Below are 26,402 nucleotides of genomic sequence, written 5' to 3' on the forward strand. Positions count from 1 at the left end.
GTAGTTCTCGTTGTATGAATATATCACAAATTTGTTATCATTCTACTCTTGATGAACGCTTGAGCTATTATGAATCATGTTGCTGGGAACGAGCTTGAAGACTCTTAGCACATATATGCCTGTACTCATATTAATTAAACACCTACCCATAGAATCACTAGCTCCACGGGTTTGAGAATCCTCAACGTCAGTAGTAATGCCAATCATTCTCTAAGAGAGCCAGATACCAAATCACACCCCCATCAGCAGGGGAGCTACTATCCAGTCTCATCAGCACTTGAAATTATCTTTGGTTTCCATTCAGCCATTCTGATGAGAGGCTAGTCATTTCTACTTGCATTTTCCTGATTGTAATGCTTCATAGGTTTATTGGGCAGAAGAGAATATTTGTCACTGCTAAAGAAAGAAGCGTAAACTGGGAGACAGATTTAGAGAACTCACCCAGGATACAGCACAGAGGGAAAGAAAGATGTTGAAATTGAGGTTATATGAAATGAAAGACAGAGTAAGAATATTTAATGTATCATTTTTTGAAATTCTGGAATGAGATAATATAAATAATGGAAGAAAGTAATATTTGAGGAAATATTAACTGAGTGTTTCCAAGAGTTGATGAAAAGCACAGATCCTCAGGGTCAGGAAGCCCAGTGAATTCCAAGAAGTACAAATAAGAAAAGAATCCGCATTAAGATTCTGACAGTCAGGGCACCTGGGTGGCTCAGCCGGTTAAGCATCTGCTTTCGGCTCAGGTCATGATCCCAGGGTCCTGGGATCAAGTCCCGAGTCGGGCTCCCTGCTCAGCGGAGAGCCTGCTTCTTCCCCTACCCCTCTCCCCTGCTTGTGATCTCTCTTTCACTCTCTCACTCTCAAATAAATAAACTCTTAAAAAAAAAAAAGATTCTGACAGTCAAAGACAAAATACTAAAGAGAAAGAGAAGATCTTAAAAGCAACTGGCGAGAACAGAAAAATTACCCATGATAGAATAACAATTAGATTGACTTCTGACTTCTCAACAGCGACAAATGAAGCCAGAACACAGGGGAATCATATTTTCAAAGGCCTAAGAGAGAGTCACCTTAGAATGGATATCCAATGATAGTTTCTTTCAGGAGCAAGAATGAAATAAGTATCTCTCAGACCAACGAAGACTGGAAAACATTTACTAACGCTAGACTCTCGTTAAAGCAAAAGATCAGATCATTGGTAAAATGTTGTGCCAGCCATTAAGAAACAGGAGATTCACAGGAACCAGAAAAGAAAATGTAATATTGAGGTGTCGATCCAATCCCCCCCTTTTTTTCCAGGAACTACAGAAATACAATTTGCAAAAAGTTAACACGATTCTCATACAAATAAACATATGTCAAGATCAGTGCAACTCATGTATGAGGAAATCAGCAGGATGGTGGGGGCTGGTTCAAAGGAGGAGGAGAGGGTGAAGCATTGTATTGTCATTAAAGAAAGAAAATGTTGGAATAAGATTGTTAGGTGAGGTACAAAACTAGTTAATGTGCTTCAGGCAATAAAACCATAAGCGTCGGTTATATCTTCTACCAGAGAGAAATCATCTGAATATCTGCTGGACAAAAATCTCTAAATTATCATGCAAACTTCACAGGATCTGAGTCTTTATCAGTAGCAGAAACTGAGTCAAATAAAGATACATCTAGATAATTAAAGAACCTTCAGGTGGATAAACAATGCTTCAACAGGACATTGAAAGGACATGCTGTCCTCCTTTTCTCTTATTTCCAAATTTGAGATAATTTTTCTTAACAGAACAAATCTCCACCTAATGAAATGAACCACAGCAGTAATGTTGGTATCACACGACTCTGTCCCCAGCCATGGACTAGGTCACCACTGACCCAAACTAGGTTGTTCAGCTTCTCTACCAGCTATTGGGAATTGGGGCATCCTCAAGGCTCCCCCTACAACTAGGGAGCAGTCTGCCATTTTGTGACAGCCATGTTTATCCATACTCCTGCCAAAGAAGTAGAAGCTTGTCTACAGAGAAAAAGAACATAGATCAAACATGGAGAAAGAAGCAAAAGAGTCCAGGTGACCCCAAGTGAGCGAGAAGAGTCAGGATAAAAGAACCAACACGGATCTTGATGACTTTCCATCCCCTTCCTGATTCCAGGCCTTCAGGAAGCCTAGGCTGTATATAGCTCTTGGCCTTGGGTGCTACGAGATACTCGAGTATCCCCGAGTAAATTCCCCTTTGTGCTCAAACGGAGTTAGGTGAGTTTTAAAATTAAAAAAAAAAAAAAAAAAGAGTAACCTACAAATTGAAAATTGGAGACTCAAGACAAAGCAATGCAAAATTATCCAATCAACACAGCTCCACGGGTCTAGGTGCAGGACCCCCTTGATAGGTCAGAAGACATCAGTTTTTATGTGTTTCCTGTTAACCCAGGGTAAGGCTACTCCGCTGTTCAGTTAAGTGCCACGTGGAAGACAGGTGGTTGGGACTTACCGTGAGCCAAGAGTTGCACTGGGCTAAGCCCACGAGCTCATTACCACGGCACATGTGGTAGACTGGGGAAGATAATCACACCACTCCCCTTTGCAGCTTCTCACCATTCGTTCCCATGGCTTATAGCTGGTGTCTCTCAGCCTGCAGTATATCCTCCGTTGCCTATAGTGGTATAAGAAAAACGTAAGAAATCTCCACAGCTCTTTAGTTGGATTGCTCGGGTCAATTCATGGGTGCATCAGGAAATTAAAATACCCACATCTCGAATGGGTCGTTACGATTATATTGAATTTTTTTTTTAAATGTTCAAGATTCCAAGTCAATACTTGACCCTAGGGCATCTCTAGGAAGACCCGAGGAGAAAGAAGAGAGCCCCACAGGGAGCTGGGGCAGGAAGGGCAGTGGTGCGTGGACAGGAAGCAGGGCTGGGGAGAGATGGGCCCCCCTGGGAGAGAGCCGAGCTGGGGTCGAGATGACAAATCGAATCTGACCATCTATGGCAAACAAGGGAAAGTCAGATCTCACCAACAGTTTACCCTCTATAAACCTTTTTAAAATTACCCTAGTGCGTGTGACAGCAAGTAAGAACCGGGAATGGGGCTTTTATGAGAAGCTTCTCAGAATGTGTGAAATAACAAAAGGTCTGGTTTTCCATCTCAGCTCTTTTGTGCCGTCACATCAAATGGAAACTCAGCAGGCCCGCGGGCCACCGCTGCTTCTAATTAAGGCCCCAAGGGGAGGCAGCGTTTCAGGGGGTATCATCCCAGCGAAACAGAAATTCCACCTCTGCCTCCAGCAGCAGAAGGCTGATCTGGGCTCGGTGTGCTGTGTTTGTTCTCAGCTTGCACTAAAAATGGCAGGCGCACCTGCCTTCCAGACACCCTCCAAGCAAGTTCATTCTAACGCTGATTCTCTTGTTCAAACAACTCAGAGCACGGGTAACAGATGTTAAATAGAGGAGGAATGAGAAGCTAAGCATTTCCCTTTTTTTTTTCAAGATTTTATTTATTTATGTGACAGAGAGACAGCCAGCGAGAGAGGGAACACAAGCAGGGGGAGTGGGAGAGGAAGAAGCAGGCTCATAGCGGAGGAGCCTGATGTGGGGCTCGATCCCATAACGCCAGGATCACGCCCTGAGCCAAAGGCAAATGCTTAACGACTGCGCTACCCAGGCGCCCCTAAGCATTTCCCTTTTTATGTGTATTTTTGTGTGCGTGTGTGTGTGTGTGTGTGTGTGTGTGTGTGTGTGGAGGAGGGCTATTGTACATAAAAAATGACTATTGCTTCCCTTTGCAAAAATGCTGCCCCATCCCATCGCACAGGAGTCAACTCTAAAATTTGGGGTGTGCTGGTAAGGAGCCTTATTTCAGCCATGTGTCTCAAGGAGGGGGTGGTTCTCAAACCTTACTGATCATCAGAATCACCTGGAGGGCTTGTTAAAAGGCAGATTGTCAGCCTCACCCCCAGAGTTTCTGATTCTGATTCAATAAATCTGGGTTGGAGTCGGAGAATTAGCATTTCTAACAACTTACTCAGGGAGGCCGGCTGCTAGCTCAGGGACCATGCTTTGAGAATCACTGTTCTAGGACAATAAAAAGAAAGAGAAAAGAATTATGGGCTCGGTGACCTCCGACCCAGCCTGTGGGTATTTTGAGACATAGCCGGTAGACAAAGGAGAGAGAGTTGCAGAGGACTGAGCAGGTTTGTGGAAGGGCAAGCTGAGAGCAAGCAGAAGGGGTTTTTTCTTAAAGGATTACTAAGTGTGGTAGGAGGAGGGGGTACTTAGCCAGAGAATGGGCTTCACATTTGCTGCAGGAGTAGGGATGGTTCTCCTTGACCCCCCGCCCCAGCTTCCTGGGTCTTTCCTGAAGCCCCAGGCGTGGTCTCGCTCTGCATTGCTTCCCTCTCTTAGAAGCTGTAGATGCCCGGACCCCCTGTGGTTGCCCTGCTCTTGCTCCCCACTGCCCCGTATCTCCCCTTGTTGGGAAACCCCACTACTGGACAAAGGGGCTTCCTCAGCTTGGTTCCCAGCGAAGAGGGCTGAGAGTCAGCACATTGTGGGTTCTACTGTTTCAGGCCCGAGCTGGAGGGCACAGTCTGCCTCTCACTGCATCCCCAGCCAAGCATCCCTCCCCAACAGTCGGTCCTGCCACAGGTGGGTCAATCTTGGGGGGTGGGGGAGGGGTGGGCATCTGTCGTATAGAGGGTGTTAGATTAACTAAACGAGAAGGCCATCAGACTAGGGATGGGTCTACTGCCTTAGCCGCCCCACCAGAGCAAACTCTAAGCTTGTAATAGTGCAAGATTACGAAATCAAAATCCTTAAGACAACCGCCCACAAACAGCTAACTAGGCTTTAAGCTACAGCTAATTAAATAATTTCCTTTTTTTCCTTCCTCACTGCCTCCAAAGAAATCTTTTTCCTGGTTCTCGGCGACAGAGCACTCCTAACCCCTTCTGGTTTGACGCTGCCTGATTCAGATCGATTTTTGCTCAAATAAACTCTGAAGTTTTTAAGATGCCTCAGTTTATCTCCTAACAAGGGAAATAAGAATGCAGCGCTCATGTTTCCATGTGGTTTTTCCTTCCTCACTGCCCCACCTTCCCGCTGGTTTTTGGTGAAAGACTCCAGGCAATACTAATAAAACAGCCAGAGGTCCTGGTCTTGGCCATACACAGCATGAGTCATGGCAGGACTGACTGCATCATTTTCAGGGCCCAGTGTAAAATGAATACGCAGAGCCCTGTGTTCAAAACGCATTAAGAATTTCAAGATGGCAACACCAGGGCATGAAACCAAGCATGGAGCTCCTCTGTGGATGCAGCTCTCGGCCACCACACCCACGGGGCCACACCTGGCCATGCGCTCATCGATAGGAGCACGGAGGTGGAAAGCTCCAAGCTCTCCCTAAACTGGGCTGCTGCCCCGTTTCCCGTCAAACAACTAGGAAATGTAGTCTCTGACCTCAGAGACTCTCCAGGGCCTGGGGAGGCCGACTTCACATGGGTGAAATGATACGGCTGACCATGGATATATCTAACTCTGCTTGCTGGCGCTTCTCCAGCAAGGTTAGCTAGGAAAGGTAAGCACAGGAGACCCTTCAGTTTCAAGGGCAGGGAAGGTAAAGCTGAAATAAGAAGGCTCCAGCACCTTCCGTATGATCACGGAAGTTTGCGCTCAGTTTCTGGAGGGCTCTGACAGTATTCAGAATTCTAACGTGCAAATCAGAGAGCCAACCTGTGTGATGTCTAGGTGTCTCCCAGCCCTAAGAGCATGTACTCAGCCCTCTTTAAAATGCAGGTCCAGCTGTCTGTCACGTAACACTCTCTCCTAAAACTTGGTGGTTTAAAACCACCACCATTTCGGGGCGCCTGGGTGACTCGGTTCGTTAAGCGTCTGCCTTCAGCTCAGGTCATGATCCCAGGGTCCTGGGATCGAGCCCTGCATCAAGCTCCTTGCTCAGCGGGGAGCCTGCTTCTCCCTCTCCCTCTGACTGCTGCTCCCCCTGCTTGTGCTCTCTGTGTCAAATAAATAAATAAAGTCTTAAAAAAAAATAAAACAACCATCATTTTATAATATCTCACCATTTTGTGGATTAGAAATTCAGACAGGGCTCAGCCACTCAATTTTTCTGCTCCACGTGGTATCAGTGAGGGAGGCCCCAAGATGGCTTCACTGAAATGCTTGTGCCTTCACAGCGATGGCTGGAAGGCTGAGCCCAGCTGGGACGATCCTCCGGAGCTCACATGTGTGGCCTTTTAAGCCTGGACAACTCAAGGTAGTAAATTCTTACCTGGCAGTTTCCATAAGCCTCATGGAGCTCAGGGCTCCCGGAAGAATGTTCCAAGGAGCCCAGCAGGGAGTTCTGAGTCTAGCCATGGAAATCCCAGAATGTCACTTCTGCATTCTGTCAGTCAAGAAAATCACTAAGACAAGCTCAGATTCGAGTAGAGGAAAATTGACCTCTCAATTGAACGGAAGGAGCAGCAAAGCCATTACTGATGCTCCTGAATGTGGCCCAGATAAGAAAGACGACAGGGAACTCCAATCAGCATACCCATGGTCAAAGAAAAAGCCTGGACTCAACGTTAAAATACTAGAGAATGAAAGAGTTAAGATGGCGGAGGAGTAGGGGAGCCCTTTTTCAGCCGGTCCCCTGAGTCGAGCTGGATAGGTACCAGACCAGCCTAAATAACCACGGAATCAGCCTGAGACGCAGGAAGATACATCTGGATCTCTACAAATGAACATCTCCAGCGCTGAGTATTGAGGTACAAAGCGGGGAGCTGTGAAACCTCGCACAGATATCGGAAGATAAACGGAAGGGGGAGGGAGCCGCCGCGTTCGGGCGCCGGGAAGTGGTAGCCACTTGCACGGGAGAGCAGGCGGGGCTCGCGGACGGCACCCGCGAAACAGCAGACTGAGACCGTGCGCTGGGTGCGCGCGCCACCAGGCATCTCGCGGAACCCCGGAATCCCGGTGTGCTTACTGGATCCAGACTGAGACCGGGAGATCCGGGAGCGCGCGCGGGGCGGCTGGCGGCGTTAGAAACACAAAGGACAGAGACGCGCCGGCCCTGGAAGTGAGGGCAGGGAAGCCAGGTGTGGGGCGCACATCCCGGGACGCTGCAGGGTTGAGCAGCACCAACAGAAACAGAGTTAAAGTGGCCAGAACACCAGTGGAGAACGGGCCGCAATCCCTCTGTCCTGTGACAATTCAGCCTCTGCTGCTCTGACTCTCAGAAGAGGCACAGCAAACCGCCAGGGAAAGCCGCCAGAGAACAAAAGCCTGGAAATTCCGGCTCAGAGAGTGCCCATCCCCATCCCCCCTCGCAGGGGACACGGAGACTCTACCCAAACAGGGCTGCCTGAGTATCGGCGCGGCAGGCCCCTCCCCCAGAACACAGAAGGCAGGCTGAAAAATCAAGAAGCCCACAACCCGGGCGCCTGGGTGGCGCAGTCATTGAGCGCCTGTCTCCGGCTTAGGGCGTGATCCCAGCTTTCCGGAAAGGAGTCCCTCATCAGGCTCCTCCGCTGGGAGCCTGCTTCTTCCTCTCCCACTCCCCTGCTTCTGTTCCCGTTCTTGCTGACTGTCTCTCTCTCTCAGATAAATAAATAAATAAAATCTTTAAAGAAGAAGCCCACATCCCTAAGATCCCTATAAAACAAGGGGCACGGCCTGGGACCCAGTCAATAATTTGGGCTCTGGACAACCCCGCAACTTCTCCTCATCAGAATGACAAGAAGGAGAAGCCCCCCCCAGCAAAGAAAAGACAGTGAGTCTGTGGCCTCTGCCACAGAAATAATGGATATGGATGTAACCAAATTATCAGAAATGGAATTCAGAGTAACAATGGTCAAGATGATGAGTAGAATTGAAAAAAGTATTAACGAAAAGGTTACTAAGAATATAGAATCCCTAAGGACAGAAATGAGAGCGAATCTGACAGAAATTAAAAATTCTATGAGCCAAATGCAGGCAAAACTAGAGGCTCTGACAGCCAGGGTCACAGAAGCAGAGGAACGGGTTAGTGAATTGGAGGATGGGTTAATAGAGGAAAAAACCAAAATAGAAGCTGCTCTTAAAAAAATCCAAGCCCACAAATGTAGGTTATGGGAGATTACTGACTCAATGAAACGATCCAATGGTAGAATCATTGGCATCCCCGAGGGGGTGGAGAAAAACAGAGGTCTAGAAGAGATATTTGAACAAATTGTAGCTGAAAACTTCCCTAATCTAGCGAGGGAAACAAACATTCGTGTCCAAGAGGCAGAGAGGACCCCTCCCAAGCTCAACCACGACAAACCTACGCCACGTCACGTCATAGTGCAATTCGCAAATATTAGATTCAAGGATACAGTATTGAAAGCGGCCAGGGCAAAGAAATTTCTCACGTACCAAGGCAAAGGCATCAGAATTACGTCAGACCTGTCTACACAGACCTGGAATAAGAGAAAGGGTTGGGGGAGCATTTTTAAAGCTCTTTCAGAGAAAAACATGCAGCCAAGGATCCTTTATCCAGCAAGGCTGTCATTCAGAATTGATGGAGAAATAAAGACATTTCAGAATCGACAGTCACTAACCAATTTCGTAACCACGAAACCAGCCCTACAGGAGATATTACGGGGGGTTCTATAAAAGTAAAAAGGCCCCAAGAGTGATACAGAACAGAAAGTCACAGCCAATACAAACAAAGACTTTACTGGCAACATGGCATCATTAAAATCATATCTCTCAGTACTCAGTCTTAATGTTAATGGCTTAAATGCTCCCATAAAGCACCACGGGGTTGCAGATTGGATAAAAAGAAATGACCCATCCATTTGCTGTCTACAAGAGACTCATTTCGAAGCCAAAGATGCATTCAGACTGAGAGTAAGGGGATGGAGTACCATCTTTCACGCAAATGGACCTCAAAAGAAAGCTGGGGTAGCAATTCTCATATCAGATAAATTGGATTTTAAACTACAGACTATAGTTAGAGATGCAGAAGGGCACTATATTATTCTTAAAGGAAGTATTCAATAAGTGGATATGACAATTATAAATATATATGCCCCCAACAGGGGAGCAGCAAGATACACAAGCCAACTCTTAACCAGAATAAAGAGACATATAAATAAAAATACATTAATAGTAGGGGAGCTCAACACTCCACTATCAGAAATAGACAGAACACCCTGGCAAAAACTAAGCAAAGAATCAAAGGCTTTGAATGCCATACTTGACGAGTTGGACCTCATAGATATATATAGAACACTACACCCAAGAACCAAAGAATACTCATTCTATTCTAATGCCCATGGAACATTCTCAAGAATAGACCATGTTCTGGGACACAAAAGAGGTCTCAACCGATACCAAAAGATTGAAATTATCCCCTGCATATTCTCAGACCACAACGCTCTGAAATTGGAACTCAACCACAAGGAAAAAGTTGGAAGAAACTCAAACACTTGGAGACTAAGAACCATCCTGCTCAGGAATGACTCGATAAACCAGGAAATCAAAAATCAAATTAAACAATTTATGGAGACCAATGAGAATGAAAATACAACAGTCCAAAACCTATGGGATACTGCAAAGGCAGTCCTAAGGGGGAAATACATAGCCATCCAAGCCTCACTCAAAAGAATAGAAAAATCTAAAATGCAGTTTTTATATTCTCACCTCAAGAAGCTGGAACAGCAACAGAGGGACAGGCCTAATCCATGCACGAGGAGCAGTTGACCAAAATTAGAGCTGAAATCAATCAAGCAGAAACCAGAAGTACAGTAGAGCAGATCAACAGGACTAGAAGCTGATTCTTGGAGAGAATAAAATTGACAGACCACTGGCAAGACTTATCCAAAAGAAAAGAGAAAGGACCCAGATTATTAAAATTATGAATGAAAAAGGAGAGGTCACAACGAACACCATTGAAATTGGAAGGATTATTAGAAATTTTTATCAACAGCTATATGCCAATAAACTAAGCAATCTGGAAGAGATGGAATCCTTCCTGGAAACCTATAAACTACCAAGATTGAAACAGGAAGAAATTGATTTCTTAAACAGGCCAATTAATTATGAAGAGATTGAGTCAGTGATAAACAACCTTCCAAATAACAAAACTCCAGGCCCGGACGGTTTTCCTGGGGAATTCTACCAAACATTCAAAGAAGAAATAATACCTATTCTCCTAAAGCTATTTCAAAAAATAGAAACAGAAGGAAAGCTACCAAACTCATTCTATGAGGCCAATATTACCTTGATCCCCAAACCAGGCAAAGACCCCATCAAAAAGGAGAATTACAGACCAATTTCCCTAATGAATATGGACGCCAAAATCCTCAACAAGATCCTGGCCAATAGAATCCAACAGTACATTAAAAGGATTATCCATCACGATCAAGTGGGATTCATACCTGGGATGCAAGCGTGGTTCAATATTCGCGAATCAATCAGCGTGATACATCATATCAACAAGAAAAGACTCAGGAACCATATGATCCTCTCAATCAATGCCGAAAAAGCATCTGACAAAATACAGCATCCTTTCCTGATTAAAACCCTTCAGAGTGTAGGAATAGAAGGTACATTTCTCAATCTCATAAAAGCCATCTATGAAAAGCCTACTGCAAATATTATTCCCAGTGGGGAAAAGCTGGAAGCCTTTCCCTTAAGATCAGGAACACGACAAGGATGCCCACTCTCGCCACTATTATTCAACATAGTACTAGAAGTCCTTGCAACAGCAATCAGACAACAAAAAGGGATCAAAGGTATCCAAATCGGCAAAGAAGAAGTCAAAATGTCTCTCTTCGCAGACGACATGATACTCTATAAGGTAAACCCAAAAGAAGCCACTCCCAAACTATTAGAAGTTATAGAGCAATTCAGTAACGTGGCGGGATACAAAATCAATGCTCAGAAATCAGTTGCATTTCTATACACGAATAACGAGACCGAAGAAAGAGAAATTAGGGAATCCATCCCATTTACAATAGCACCAAAAACCATACGTTACCTTGGAATTAACTTAACCAGAGACATAAAGGACCTATATTCTAGAAACTATAAATCACTCTTGAAAGACATTGAGGAAGACATAAAAAGATGGAAAGATATTCCATGCTCATGGATCAGAAGAATTAACATAGTTAAAATGTCCATGCTACCCAGAGCAATCTACACTTTCAATGCTATCCCGATCAAAATACCGAGGACATTTTTCAAAGAACTGGAACAAATAGTCCTTAAATTTGTATGGAAACAGAAAAGGCCCCGAATCGCCAAGGAACTGTTGAAAAGGAAAAACAAAGCTGGGGGCATCACATGCCGGTTTTCGAGCTGTACTACAAAGCTGTGATCACAAAGACAGCATGGTACTGGCACAAGAACAGACACATACACCAATGGAACAGAATAGAGAGCCCAGAAATGGACCCTCGGCTCTTTGGGCAACTAATCTTTGATAAAGCAGGAAGAAACATCCGGTGGGAAAAAGGCAGTCTCTTCAATAAATGGTGCTGGGAAAATTGGACAGCTACATGCAAAAGAATGAAACTTGACCACTATCTCACACCATACACAAAAATAAACTCCAAATGGATGAAAGACCTCAATGTGAGACAGGAATCCATCAAAATTCTAGAGGAGAACATAGGCAGCAACCTCTATGACATCGGCCAAAGCAACCTTTTTCATGATACATCCCCAAAGGCAAGAGAAACAAAAGATAAAATGAATTTATGGGACTTCATCAAGATTAAAAGTTTCTGCACAGCCAAGGAAACAGTCAGCAAAACTAAGAGGCAGCCCACGGAATGGGAGAATATATTTGCAAATGACACTACAGATAAAGGACTGGTATCCAAGATCTACAAAGAACTTCTCAAACTCAATACACGAGAAACAAATAAACAAATCAAAAAATGGGCAGAAGATATGAACAGACACTTTTCCAATGAAGACATACAAATGGCTAACAGACACATGAAAAAATGTTCAAAATCATTAGCCATCAGGGAAATTCAAATCAAAACCACACTGAGATACCACCTTACGCCAGTTAGAATGGCAAAAATAGACAAGGCAAGAAACAACAATTGTTGGAGAGGATGTGGAGAAAGGGGATCCCTCCTACATTGTTGGTGGGAATGCAAGTTGGTACAGCCACTCTGGAAAACAGTGTGGAGGTCCCTTAAAAAGTTAAAAATTGAGCTACCCTATGATCCAGCCATTGCACTACTGGGTGTTTACCCCAAAGATACAGACGTAGTAAAGAGAAGGGCCATATGCACCCCAATGTTCATAGCAGCAATGTCCACAATAGCTAAAACGTGGAAGGAGCCGAGATGCCCTTCAACAGATGACTGGATTAAGAAGTTGTGGTCCATATATACAATGGAATATTACTCAGCTATCAGAAAGAACGAGTTCTCAACATTTGCTACAACATGGACGGCACTGGAGGAGATAATGCTAAGTGAAATAAGTCAAGCAGAGAAAGACAATTATTATATGATTTCTCTCATCTATGGAACATAAGAACTAGGAAGATCGGTAGGGGAAGAAAGGGATAAAGAAAGGGGGGGTAATCAGAAGGGGGAATGAAACATGAGAGACTATGGACTATGAGAAACAAACTGAGGGCCTCAGAGGGAAGGGGGGTGGGGGAATGGGATAGACCGGTGATGGGTAGTAAGGAGGGCACGTATTGCATGGTGCACTGGGTGTTATACACAACTAATGAATCATCGAGCCTTACATCGGAAACTGGGGATGTACTGTATGGTGACTAACATAATATAATAAAAAATCATTTAAAAAAATAAATAAAATAAAATAAAATAAAATACTAGAGAATGAGTGTATATTTTACATTTTAAATTAAAATAAAATGGCTTAAGATATATAGGTCCAATTTTTATATTGATTCCACAATCTTTTTTTCTTTATTTTGACCAATCATATGAGATAAGAATCTATTGTAAATTTTTTTTTGAATTCAAGGACCTAGATCCATGACAATTCCTTATTTGTCCTTCAGGGCCCAAAGCACCAAGCACAGAATGCAATTGCTAATTCAGTGGGGAAAGGGGGGGGGGACCTCTTTTTCGCCCCAGAGCTTCCTACCACAGCGTCTACACTTTGTAATGTGAAGTTTCAATTCCTACTGCTAGCTCACCTTTGTTGTGGGCCATTGTCACCTCTTGTCTCCACTGGCACCTTGGCCAAACCTGCCACTTTCCAGAGGGCCCCTCACCCCCATTGCTCTCAAACACAGAGACTCTCTCTTTCCCTGCCTGCTTCTAACTTAAGCTGGAGGATGCTTCTCACTCACAGAATTCCAAGGAAAGCCAATGTTTCCCTTATGCACATTTTGAAATGCCCGTCATCTACCCCAGTCTCTCATGAAGCCATGATTGCTTGGGCCCCGGACAGCTTCACTAATGATCCAACCCCAGGTGCCATCATACCCTGGGCTCCTGTAGACCCTGCCCCTCAGAGTCCACTCATCCTTTGTTGCCATGGTAACCATCTCTGGGCTTCTGTCCCACCCCCTTCATGCCCCTGGTGCCTGCTCCAATAATCTTTGGCAAAAGAGTACCTAGACTTTCCTACTGTCCTTCCCCATTAAGCCTCTTCCAGTGAGCCTCACCCGTGGCTGTTCTTGCCTCATTGTAAATCCCAGCGCTCGCCTGCCTGCTGTCCGTGCCATTCCTCTCCCTGTAGCCTATGCACCACATGAAGATTGCTTCTAGACTGTCACGCATACATCTTATCATTTTCCACAAAATCGCAAACCCTTTGAGAGCAGAGACCATGGTTTATAGGGAACAAGACTGGGCTTCCCAATACACGCTCTAAAGACATGTATTCAAATTAAATGTCTAAGAAGTGTATGTAAATTGTGCCAAGCCCTAGACTAGGCACTTTATGTGATTTAATTTAATCCATATATTTAATCCTTACCCCATCCTTCTATTACCTTCTCTCAGGTCTAATTTTAACAAAATTCCACCAAGAGGAAAGAATCTGGATGTTCCACATAGTTTATTATAATGGGATTTGGTGCCTGGTCCAAGCACAGCCCAGAATGCCAACCAGAGGCATCAGCATCGCCAGGTGGGGTCCATGGCAATGATTTCCTGGCAGGTGAGCTCGAGTTGCATTAGGAGGGACGTGGCTCAGACCCCAGGCAGCGAGTGGAACAGACAAGAAGTAGGTTTGCTGTTCTAGAGGAAAGAAGCCATGCACAAGTTGTGAGGAATGAAGTTGTGGAAGTGATGGGTGTATCCCACTTCCTCAAAAAAGTTAGACTTTAATTGTCTTATTATATATTCTACAAAAATTGGAACCAGGGAGAAAAAGAACAAGCCACAGAAATTCGTTCTTGGCTCCTATCAGACCATTGAGTCCCAAACCACAGTCCCAAAGTCTGTTTGCTATTGAAAAGGCGCTTCGAAGACCAAAAGGCACCGGCACGTCTAGTGGGCTCTCTGGCTCAGTTGCCGAGTTGCAGGGTTGGGAACATTAGCCAGCAGCCTGCTCTGGTACACCCTGTCCCTGCCCCAATCTACTGCAGTAATTAGCTTTGCTCGTTAGTTTCAAGTAAATAATCTCCTTGTCACAGCTGGGATCCTTTATCAGAACAGTGGACGTTAGGGTTTGCAGAACCAAATAATTTTTTCCCCTTGGAATTCCCTGGAACACGAAGTTATGACCTCGAGATCTGTAGGAGGCAAGCAAACTTCCAAAGACGTCTCAGAGTCCCAGGGAGTAGCTCTGCCCAAGAGGTGGAAGAGTCGGGCACTGAAAGACAAACACATACAAAACAAACACACAGAAAACCTTTGGAATGGACATTGATCTTTCCTTCCAGTTTAATGGTTCAGATCAACAAACACGCGTAAGTATCTGCCGTGTGCTAGGAAACGCAGTCCTGCCCTCACGGAGTGCCCAGTCTAGGGGGAGACGGACAAGTAAACTGGTCGTAAAGACACTGATAGCATTGAGGCACCAAGAATGCACTTGCATGCAGAATGCACGGAGGGAGGGCGCCCTAATCCAGCCTGGCTCTTCAAGGAAGACGTGGAGATGGAACTCCAGCATCGATTTAAGAAGGATGAGAAGAAGCAGTCAGAAGGCCGTCTGCAAGGCTAGCGGAGTGAGGAGGCATGGGGTTGGTTCTGAGCATTTTTAAAACAATTGGCAAAGGACATTTTCTCGTTCTTTTGTCCCTTGGCATCCCATCATTATGCCCATTTCAAAGAGGGAGAAAGCGAGAGGAGAGACTTCAGCTCTGCTCTGGGTGGCCTATGGGGTTGCAGCTGGGGGGAAGGGGGGGGTAAGGGCAGTGCTGGCAAGGTAAGGCAGATCTCCTGCCAGCTTCAGAGAGTGTCTCGTGGTGGCGGAGCACCCTGTCCCTGACCATTTCAGCTCTGGACCCCCGCCCCTCACGAGGGCTGCCAGGGACATAGCACCCTTAGTGCCAGAGGGGGTCATCATTGCCAGAGAGGGAGCCAGCCTGCCTATAGCTTCAAAGACTGCCTGAGCCAGAGCTCAACCCCAAATCCCACTCTCCTTCAGTGTAGCAGACCTTTCTGTGGAGTTTAACCCAGGGCTGCCCAACTGAAGAAAGGAGACATGGGTAGACGGAGGGCAAAAGGGATATCTTTTCACTTAGATCGATGGGAAGTTACAAACCGAGGAGAAAAATAAGGCAAAGAGTTAAATCGTTGCATGGCAGTTAAGAGCCTGAGCTTTGGAATCAGACGGTGCTGGGTCTAAGTCCCAGCCCTGCTACTTCCCAGCCGTATAGGTCCGTTCCTTGATCTCCCTGAACCTGTTTCCCCATCTGTAAAGGGGGTGTAATAATAGTACTCACCCCAGTGGGTCATTGTAAGGATTAAAGGCAGTAATACGTGGAAACGCTTCATGCAGCATCTGGCACATAGTAGCTACTCAATAAACACCAGCCATAGTCTTTTCTGGCCATTTGCATCCCCTGTGTCAATGCCCAGGAAGCCCAAATCCACCAAGTTTTTACCAGGACAACTGCTTTTATTGGATCATTTTGCAGATAGCCAACAATTTTTTATACTAGTTTTTTTGTTTTTTTAACCAGAAAATAAAAAGATACTGTCTAGTAACAAAGAAGAGTTTCCAGGAAAGGCCAGAGCTACGGCACGGCTGTCTGCCAGGAAATGGATTCTCATGTCCTTTCAGGTAGAGGGGCTTATTTAATGGGACTTTGCCTTATCGATGCCCAGTCTCTGCTCATGGGCACGTCTAGTGATGTGTGATGTCTCACCATGGCAATTCCTTTGAACAGCCTGGCTGGACGCCAGCATACCAGTTCCTGGGATGAGCTGAAGTAGAGAGGAGGGGCTTTGCCCATTGGTTTATTTAGACTAATTCACATCACTTTTACTTTGATTAACAGCTACTACGCTCAAGACACTGCTTTAGAAATCATTGTCCAAGCCTGGGACAATAGGAGCAGAGTCACCGAATGGGCTGCCCCTCGATTATGAAATCCACGCTCTCCATCCACAGCCGCGATCGCGATCCGCAAATGATACTTACCTACAGCTGTGTAATAGCTCAGCACTGGAAATACGCGTCCATATCCAGGGCCTCCCTGTGACAGACGCAACCCGGGATTCTGATTCTTACCTTCCAGAGGAGGAAACAGTCTCCAAGAGCTTATGTACTGAAGTATAGCACCATCCAACTGTGGCCTCCTGATTCCAAAGCTCTTACCGTCACTAAATCAGATGGATTCTGTCACATGGAGGGGCGCACTGCAAGGTCTTTACAATGCATTCTAGAGAGCACATTTCTAGGAGAGCTGGCTCGTGTCCAGGTATGGGCTATGGCCCTAAGAAGCCGTAATCTCCGTTTATGTCATGATCTATCCATCCGAGGAGGGAATTTTTCAACTGGCTTTATCACGCTCCAAGTTCTGCTGTTACCTGAATTAGAACTATTCCATCCACTGGCCAAGCCTGAGTAGAGGGAAATCTCTGGGACTTTAAAGGCCTTCTGGGGGTGGGGGTGGGGGAGGATAGCACAAGTCATTCTTTTTTTTTTTTTTTTTTTAAGATTTTGTTTATTCATTGGCCAAAGAGAGACACAACAAGAGAGGGAACACCAGCAGGGGGAGTGGGAGAGGGAGAAGCAGGCTTCCGGCTCCATCCCAGGACCCCGGGATCATGACCTGAGCCGAAGGCAGATGCTCAACAACTGAGCCACCCAGGCGCCCCAGCACAAGTCATTCTTGATGGAAAATTGCATCTACTGCTCCAGCTGACCCAAGCTTTCTGACCTCCAAGCCACACACCATCTCTTCTCGGGCTTTAGTCTTCAGGAATGAAATGAAACCACACTGACTAGAGGGTAAGCATTCTTTGTGTAGGGTGAGCAAGAGTTCTGACCACTGCTCTCCTGTAAAGGCTTTGGGTGGAGGGCTTGGAAAAGATCATCCTGAGCCCAGAGAATCCACTGGAAAGCCACACACCAACCTGGATGCCTCAGCTTTCTTGGTACCCTCGCAAATAGAGGGGAAGCCACACAGGGAACCTAGACAGAGTCAAGTATCTGGCAGGAAATAAAACAACCACCCATCAAGGTGAACGGTACTGGAAACCAAAACATCAGAATGGCAAAAAGGCCCAGACTTTCCTGCAAATGGCAAAAAGGCCCAGAATGCCAGGGCTATGCTGAATATGTTCTACTAATTTTCTGCCGGGGCACGGCAGCTCACTTAACAATGAATCCAAGCCCTCGCCCCTTGCCCTCTTCTGCTTAGGACAGTCAATAGAGTCTGTATCCCGGGTGGCATGCTTAAGCACTAAGTTAGCCTGTCCTGACTACCTTGCACTTGCTGTCACATGAGATGGAAAGACCCCCTGAGGTTCAAGGCACTGGATGTGGGTTCTCTCCCCGCTGCAACCAACCAGAGCCTTCCCCTCCAGGCTCTTATGTGCCCTCCTGGCATCTGGGAGGAGGGGGTAAGAACGGAGCAGAAGTGATTTGCTCTGAATGACCCAGAAGAGCAGAACAGGAATTCAGTTGCCCTGACCTTGGCAATGCCCACCCCCAATTTGTCTGGAAAGCTGGGGACAATTCCACTCATGCGAGCCCCAGCAGAGATGGTCGTAGAGCAGGTAGCTTTACCCCACCCACCCTCTTTCTCTCTCCCCCTCCCCCCAACCTTTCCCCTGTTTTCCTGAACTGCCCAGACCCTTTAATTTCTGGGCTTTCTTCATATTCTGTCTCTGTGGGTCAACCCCTCTGCCGTTCAGTCCCCACAAGATTTACCTATCCTAGGATCCAATAACCAACCCCAAGACTCCGCCCTCAACCAAATGTGGGGTTAGAACGAGCCTAAAGAATAAATTCATTCTAAAAGGATAATGGCTTAATACATTGTGTTTCTCAGGTATATGAGCATTTTTCAAGGCGAAGGGCATTTATCTTAAGACTTAATGGTAGACCTTGGGCATTATGACAGCAGTGAGGAAATAATTTGTAGCAAGGGGCTGTATCACCCACCCGATAGGGGGCAGTCCGGTGTGGTAAATTCCACCCCCCGCCCCTACCCACCCTCCTTCCACTTGGTCAGTCCTAGGTCACAGCTTTTCCTCTGAAATCAGAATCTCCTCACCCAGCTGCTGAGAAGAGAGAACAAAGCTGCCAGCTGATTATTATTCAAGCACAAAGCGGACCATTTATTTTAGCAGGTTCAGAGCCATTATCTCCCCAGGACACATGCTACAGTGTATGCTCACTTTATCTGGCCACATTGCCTTCTGTCCTCCAGTCCTTAAAGAGTGTGTTGTTCCTCTCTCTGGAGCAGGACAAAAAGGAACTGGAGAAAGACATTTGTTGTAGCAATGACCTATGAAAGCTTCTCTCTCCTTCCTTTGCTGCCTGGACGTCTCCAAAGCAATAGTATTTCCTGTCTCTTCCTGAAACCCAGGCAAATGAGACAAGGTCTGAGAAAAGCAGCCCCGGACGGCCATCTTCCATCTGAAATAGGGGCAGAACCACACCCTCAACCTCACCACCATCAGCAAGGATTCAGGCTCCTTTGCTGCCAACAGTCTCAAGAAAGGATTGCCAGATAAAACACAGGATGCCTAGTTATATTTGAATTTCAGATGAACAGTGAATAAATGTTTAGTATCTAAGTACTATCTCATGCAATATTTGGGACATACTTAAACTAAAAAAGCTTTCATTTTTCAGATGTGCTAAACATGGCCACCAACCACGTCATCTCTCCCTCCTCACCCCCGTCCCCTGTACCCTCTCCCCCAGCTGGCTCTGGTCACCACACAGTCCTAGACTGGACACCGGAAGTACAACAGAATTCCCTTGCTGCAGGTGAGGATTTATGGGAGTCCACACCGGAAGCATATAGAATGATGTCAATCTGTGTTGAGCATTGAACAGTGTCAGAGATATATCTCACTGGGAGATGCTTCGCATCCGGCTGCTTCAGACTTGCTTGCCTGAGGCCATGCTGAATAAACCAATAAATATGTTCTCTGGCCTCAGAAAACCCAGGGACCACTTCTCTAGAGGAGAGAGTGAAGTTTGGGAGGGAGGCCTCTGGCTTGTCTATGTCACACTCCCTCTGCCCCATCTGAAAACTGTGAGATTCACCGAGATGCCGAATATCCTTTCCTGTTCGAAATTCTCTGAGTCTGTCTGCCCCTCACTGGCTGAGAAGTCCAGTCTTCCTCCCTCTGGTGTTGCTCAGACTTGCTCCAGTCCCAGGCCATCCAGGGGTCCGGCTTCTGCCCCAGTGACTTCTCTCACCAGCAGTGCCAGCGGCAGACTGTCTCCCAACCGCTCCTGATGCATCTGACTCTTCTCCACCCTCCCATCCTAAATGTGGGTCCTGTTCGGAGGTCCTTATCTGAGTTAGCACCCCAAGCCTTCTGGCTCTCCCACTGGTCCTGGTGTATCTATCTCCCACTTCCCCGAGAGCAACCAGTCAATATTAAGCAATGGTCATCATCCCTGAGCATAGACTGAAAGCAATCACATGAATCCTAACACAATGAGGGCTCTATGGCGTCGTCCTTGATACACGGTAGCAGCCTGGTAAAATTCACTTTTAAAGCAATATTAACCCAATACCACCCGTCCTTCCCTCTTGCTGCCATGTCTTCATTCCCTTTTTGGTCTTTTTGTTCTATTTGAACCGTGTTCTCTTTTGCTAATCACACTGAAATCAATCTGTCCATTTGAATTAATTGACCAGTAAAGTCCTTGGAAAGGTCAGTCCATCTTTTTGTTACATGAATTCTCCTGTGGGACCTATCCAGCCAATAACTTGTATTTTCTCTCAGCATCTGCCGGGTTTCTTTCTGCCCAAAGCAAACCATAAAATAAAAAGCGCCAGTGAATTTCGAGATTCACTGGAACTTATATTTTGTAACTTTGCATCTAAGATCCTCTGAAAGCACTTTTTTTCCCCTACAAAACAAAACAAAACAAAACAAAACAAAACAAAAAAACAGAAAAAGAAAATAGACACAGAGGAGTTTACCACTTGCCCAAAGCCAACACTGGTGAAAATTTCTGAGATTAAGAAAAAACAAAAAGACGGGATTTTGTGGTAGAGATTTTTCCTTTTATATTTTACTTGTGATTTTCCCAATGCCAAAGTTTATGACTCAACAACAGATATCCCCCCTGAGGCTCTCATGGCTGCTAATGGCAGTATTTTGGGGCTTTTTCCTTTCAACATGAGAATCTCAAGGCTTCACATTCCAGAATACTGGCTTGATCCCCAGTGAGAAAAATCTCATTGGTATAGCATCTATTCTATTGTTTTGTAAGAACGAAATGAAGCCACATAATTCAGTCTGGAGCATGAGAAAAGGAGCTCCAGGAAAAGATGTCTCTGTGGGGCCATGACAGCGAATGACAAAGCAGATGAACAGGAGGCCCCCACTTCCCTCAGAGAGAAGGTCACGCAGGTCCTCCCTCTGCCTGTCCTCCAGGCTGCTGTTTCATAAGATACTAGATACCCAGCAAATGAAAGCTGACTTTCAGTGAGCTGGTTCATTCATTCATTCAAAAACCACTTATGGCCTGTCTCTCCCATGCCGAGTACCATGCCACACACAGAAGACAGCAAGGTGAAGGGGACCCACTCTGTGACCTCAGAGAACTTTCAGACTAATGCATGAGACAGATCTACAAATAATAAATGCATCACAATGCATCTCTATGGGTTGGAATGTAAGAACTGGCTTTCTGTTGCCAGGGTTCTCAACTGTGGGTGAGTTTGACCCCCCCCCGGAAACATCAGTCAATGTCTGGGGACATTCCAGGTTGTAACAACTGGGGTGAGGGAGTACTACTGGCATCTGGTGGGTAGAGGACAAGGAACTTCCTACACATCCCACAATGCATAGGCCAGTGCCCCACAACAACGAACTACCCAGTCCCAAATGGGGATCGTGTGGAGGCTGAGAAGCCCGGTGTAACTGAGCGAATATGATGGGGTCATTCCTATCATGGCGGCTCAGGCTCTTGAGTTCACATGGCCCCTTGTGCTCTTTCCTTGGCTCTGTCATTGATTGGCTCCTGCCCTAAGCAAGTTAGTCCCCATCTCCTCTTCAGTTTCCTTGTCTATAAAACAGAGTTGGAGTCTCTAATCTCCAATCCCTTCCTGTCTAAGAATCTATGCTTTTATTGGGCCCATACAGTGCTCGCACTAAGCCCTGCTCCTGTTCGGAGAAGGCCTTGGCCAAGGACTGTTGGCTCCACCCAGTTCGAGGAGATAAGCTTGTCTCCTGGGTTGATCCTGAGGCTAAATCAAGGAGGGTGAGTGTGACCTCTGCCCAAGGACCTCCGGTTAGGACACCTCCATCTTTGGAGGCTGTTTTCCTGTCAGCAAATAAGAACCACTTCATTCATCCGCCTCCCTGTGTCAGGAGGAAAGGAATGAGTACATGAAGCAAAATGGAAAATGACCCAGATGCTGCTCCAGGGACCAAGCCCAAATGCAACAGTCCACTTCTCTCCCTTGTGGAGGCTCTGAGGCAATGAAAGGGTATGAGAGACTCCTCTCAGGACCAGCTCTGTGGCCTAGGGAGGTGGGCTGGGCTGGGGAGGGGTTAGTATCTCTTTATATGTCTTTGGAACTGCCTGAAGGAGGATCTGTCACTTGTTTCCCTGAGGGGAAGTTAAACGTGGATTCTTGGCCACATATTTGAGGCACTGGGGCTGGGTGTGCGTCCAGTGCCCTCAGACTCTCTCTCTCTGTCTGGCTTTAAACTCCTTCACCAAACAGAAAGACCCTTTCAGAGCCAATGGGCTGGAGGACAAAGCAGCTTTGGAGCAGAGGGGAAGCAGGCCCTGGAGGAGGGAGAGAGGCTCCAGCCTGGGCCTAAACATAAGGCCTTTCTAGGGCTCCCGTGGTGCTGACTGTAGACAGAAAGGCAGGAAAAGGGAGACGGGCCAGGGCTGGCATTGACAGCCACGTTCATTTCTGAGTGACTAGGCTCACTGTGCTGGCAGAACAGAATCAAGGTCTGTAATTGGAGTCTGTGTGTCCTCTCTCCTGCTAGACCATTTGACGTGGCACATTCTGTGTGCAAGGAACAAAGGAACCTTTTTTTTTTTAATAGGGAAAAAGCTGAAATTCAGAGACATCAGGTAACATGCCCAGTTACTTAAAATGCTAGGCAAGGGGGCTTCTCTTCGTGTTGCTCTTAGATTTGCTTCATGAGCATATCAACAATAAATGTACCTAAGTCCCTAACCACATAGTTCCCGTTCTCCGTGTGTCCATTATTTGGCTTTTGGTTTTGAGGGTTGTTGGGGTTTTTTTCTGGTACAATTTGCATTCAGTAAAATTTGCAAACCTTAAGTATACAGCTCAATCACACACACACACACACACACACACACACACACACACACCCATAAAGCATTCATGTGGACAAAAATATAAAACATTTCCATCATTCCAGATAGTTCTCTCTTGCCCTGTTTTAGTCACCAGCCCCCCTCGCCCCAGGAAGTCACACAGCCTAGTTTTGCTTATTCTTCAACATCACATCCACCTCACATTCTTTTGCTCCAATGTTCTTCAGTTTCCTGCATGATGTGTCTGTAATTCGCTCTTTGTTGTTGTTGGATAATATCCCACTGTATGAACATACCACATTTTGTTATCCACTCTCTTATGGATGGATATTTGCATTGGTTTTAATTTAAGGCTATAATGTTGGGCTTGGTCCCTGGAGCAGCATCCGGGTCATTTTCCATTTTGCTTCATGTATTCGTTCCTTTCCTCCTGACACATTTGATTTTTTTTTTTATAATTAGTCTTATGTGCATATTTCCATTCTCTGTTCCAATGAATTGTAATGAAAGTCACCCTCCCCAGGTCACAGCATGAAGAGAAAGAAAGAGGTACTAGGTGATCTAAAGCCCTTTCAGCCGTGACACCCTCCTTGCACAGGGTTATGACGGTGTCCTCTCGGAACCGCAGGGCAGAGAGCGGTTGTTTCCTCATACACAGGAACGCAACACCGTACCTCTGGGTTCACCAACAGAGACTAGAAGAAGTACAAGAAACACACCCGCTTCTCTCCACCAGATGAGAACTAGAAAGATGCTCCCCTGTTCTACCCACTGGAAGCGACTTGAGGGAGGCCAGCCGACACGGTGAGATATAAATAAATATGTCTACTTCAGCCAACTTCTCTGCCCTCCATGGAAAACAACCGTTCTGCCTTGAGATATGTGGGAAAGAGTAAGGCCCATGCGGGACTCTTAACCAGGTCTCCGAAGCGCTTCCATCAGACAGAGTTTACAGACCCTTGAATAAATTCCTACCACTCGTTCTTATTCTTTCTGATTCTTGTTTTGTCTAACGACTCCATATTATACCTTGAGAGTCAAACTGCAGGGCACAAACTCTATCATAAAGTCAGACATTCATTTAACCACAGCAAGGGCTCTCATAGTCCTCCTAGACATGCAGAGGAAAGATTGGGAACAATCATTGGGATGATACACATTAAAAAAAAAAAATCACTTTGCCTTAAGATTTATTCAACAGATATTTATTGAACCACAGAGACTCGAAGTCCTAGTAGTCCAAATTATTATTGTTGTGCTCCCTGTGTGCATGGGTTTCAGCCAATGACAGCCTCCCTTCTCACATATAACCTCCTCACAGGGAATATACGAAGGGCAGAGCAGTGGGGGGGGACACAAATTCACCCCATTCCCTCCCGCTCTCCTCTTATCCCTCCTAGCTCGGCCCTTGAGCTCACCTTTCTCCCAAACTTCTCTCCTTTCCCTTTTCCTCCTAATTACTTCCATCTCTCTACTGATCTCTACTCTATGGGGTCACAAGAAAAGGGAAAGGGATGTCGCAACGAAATGGTCTCTACTCACACAGGAGGAGCTCCCTGAACTCGCCTCTCTCATTCATCCCCTCAGCAAGCCCAGGTGGTGCTTGCCTGTTACTTGACTCCTTCTGTTTCTTTCCCAAAGCTGCTCTCACGTTTTTCTCAAAATGACAACCCCATGTATCATCAGCTCCTGACAACCCCATCCCACCCCCAGGTGCATGCTAGCCCTGACGGTACCATCCAAAACCCGGGGTATTTTTCTTACCTCTCCCCTACCCGCCACACACCTCTTCTTTCAGGAACAAATTCTTTTCCCCAGCATTTCTGCATTAAGAGGAAAAAAGAGAGGAGATTTTCTTTCATTTTGGTAACTGGTGAAATCACCTAGTTGTCAGTTATTTACCAATATTTGATTCAGAAATGAACCAGCCCTAGACTGGATTTGGATTTTAAGGACTAACCTGAAAGAGCTTCTGAGGTATTGTTTTGAAAATTTCCCCAAAGCGGCCAGGAGGTAAATTTGCTCAACTGTGGTTATTGGCATTAGGGGGGGTTGCAGAGGCAGGAAATTCCCTGCATAACTAGCCTCTCTTCCCGGAGCCTGCTGGGATCAGGAACCGCCAACTCCTCCCTGGCCCTTGCTCCCCATTTCCAGCCCAGCCGCCCCCTGATCTGAGCAGAACCCACCCGCCATTTACTGTAAGTAACAGCTTTGTAGCGTATTTTCATATCCATTCATCAAATCCCTGCTAGGCAAGAATTCAGGGTGGAAGATGGGATTTAACTTGCAGAGACGCCAACACTTCCTCCTTTATGAAGTCTCGGCAATGTCTTTGGCTTCTTTGGAATCCTAGCCAAAGAGCAGCCAAGATGCCCTCCCCAGAGAACTTTCCGTTCTGAGAAATTCCTTCTGGAATCATCCAGCCACCAGCACCACCTCTCTGACACTTACTCCCACCTCCCCCCCCACACACAGACACACAGACACACACACACACACACACACACACACACACACACACACACACACACACAGAGTATGTTGGTCAGGGCAGGCCTAAACCCTGTACCAAATATTCCCAGCATCCCAGTGGATTAACACACCAAAGGCTTGTGTCTCACATTAAATGCCTGCTGCTCTTACCAGATAGTGTCTTGATTGGAAGTTTTTTTCTAATTAAATGTCTTGCCTTCCAGGTCATAATTCTTTGAGGGAGCGTGACTTCTGCATTTTTATGCAACTGGGATGTCCCTCTTTATTGTTTGCGGTACAAATAGCAACCACCAACCTCGACCACATCCCACAGTGGGTCGTAGCTGGAAATCCAGTTTGTGTTTTCCAGGGCCCTAGCTCCTTGGCCTTTACGTATCCAAAAATATCCAAGTTCTTATTAGTATGTAGGTAGGGCATTGGAGGAGAAAATGCAAAGGAAATGAGAAGTCTTGCAGAGGGATCAAATGGTCTTTATTTCTCACTAGCTGTGCCAACAGCCACGGCGGGCTGAGGGCTGGAGAAGACTTTCACTTCCCTGGGTATAGAGTCGCAACAAGCAGAGTGCCTTCTGGAAGCCACAGCAGGGATCTCTCTAGATGGCAAGAAAACTGTGCCGGTGGGGAGGGGAAGGGGAGGAAGTGGTCCGAAGATACAAAATTCCAGTTATCAGATGAATAAGGACTAGGGATGGGACACACGACGTGATGACCACAGCTAACCCTGCCGTGTGATGTATCAGAACAGGAGCTCCTGAGCGCTCTCATCACGAGGAGAATGTCTTTCCTCTTATTGTATCTACGTGAGGGGGTGGATGGTAGCTGAGGCTCTCATGGTCATTACTTCACAACGTATGTGAATCAAACCATCGTCTGTACGCCTTAAATTATATGGTGATGTGTGTCAATTATGTCTCCATAAAACTGAAAAAAAAAAAAGCTATACTGAAGACCTGAGCCACCCCCCCCCCAAAGATTCCTTCAGCCGCTTCCTCAGGTGAGGGAGAACTGGATCGGGACGGGTTCCAGCAAGCACTTCACAGA

The 26,402-nt window shown here is 46.1% G+C and overlaps 1 long non-coding RNA gene across 1 annotated transcript in view; it reads right to left on the reverse strand.

The window, feature by feature from the left end:
• Positions 1–23,343: 23,343 nt before the first annotated feature.
• Positions 23,344–26,402, reverse strand: part of LOC123788915 (uncharacterized) — a 58,401-nt gene continuing 55,342 nt past the window's right edge. The window contains exon 9 of the long non-coding RNA XR_015723820.1: positions 23,344–24,692. This is a non-coding gene — a long non-coding RNA (uncharacterized LOC123788915). The remainder of the gene's footprint in view (positions 24,693–26,402) is intronic.

The sequence above is a fragment of the Ursus americanus genome, chromosome 3, assembly GCF_024610735.1.
Source record: "Ursus americanus isolate L20-20 chromosome 3, mUrsAme1.1.p, whole genome shotgun sequence".
Taxonomy (NCBI): Eukaryota; Metazoa; Chordata; class Mammalia; order Carnivora; family Ursidae; genus Ursus; species Ursus americanus.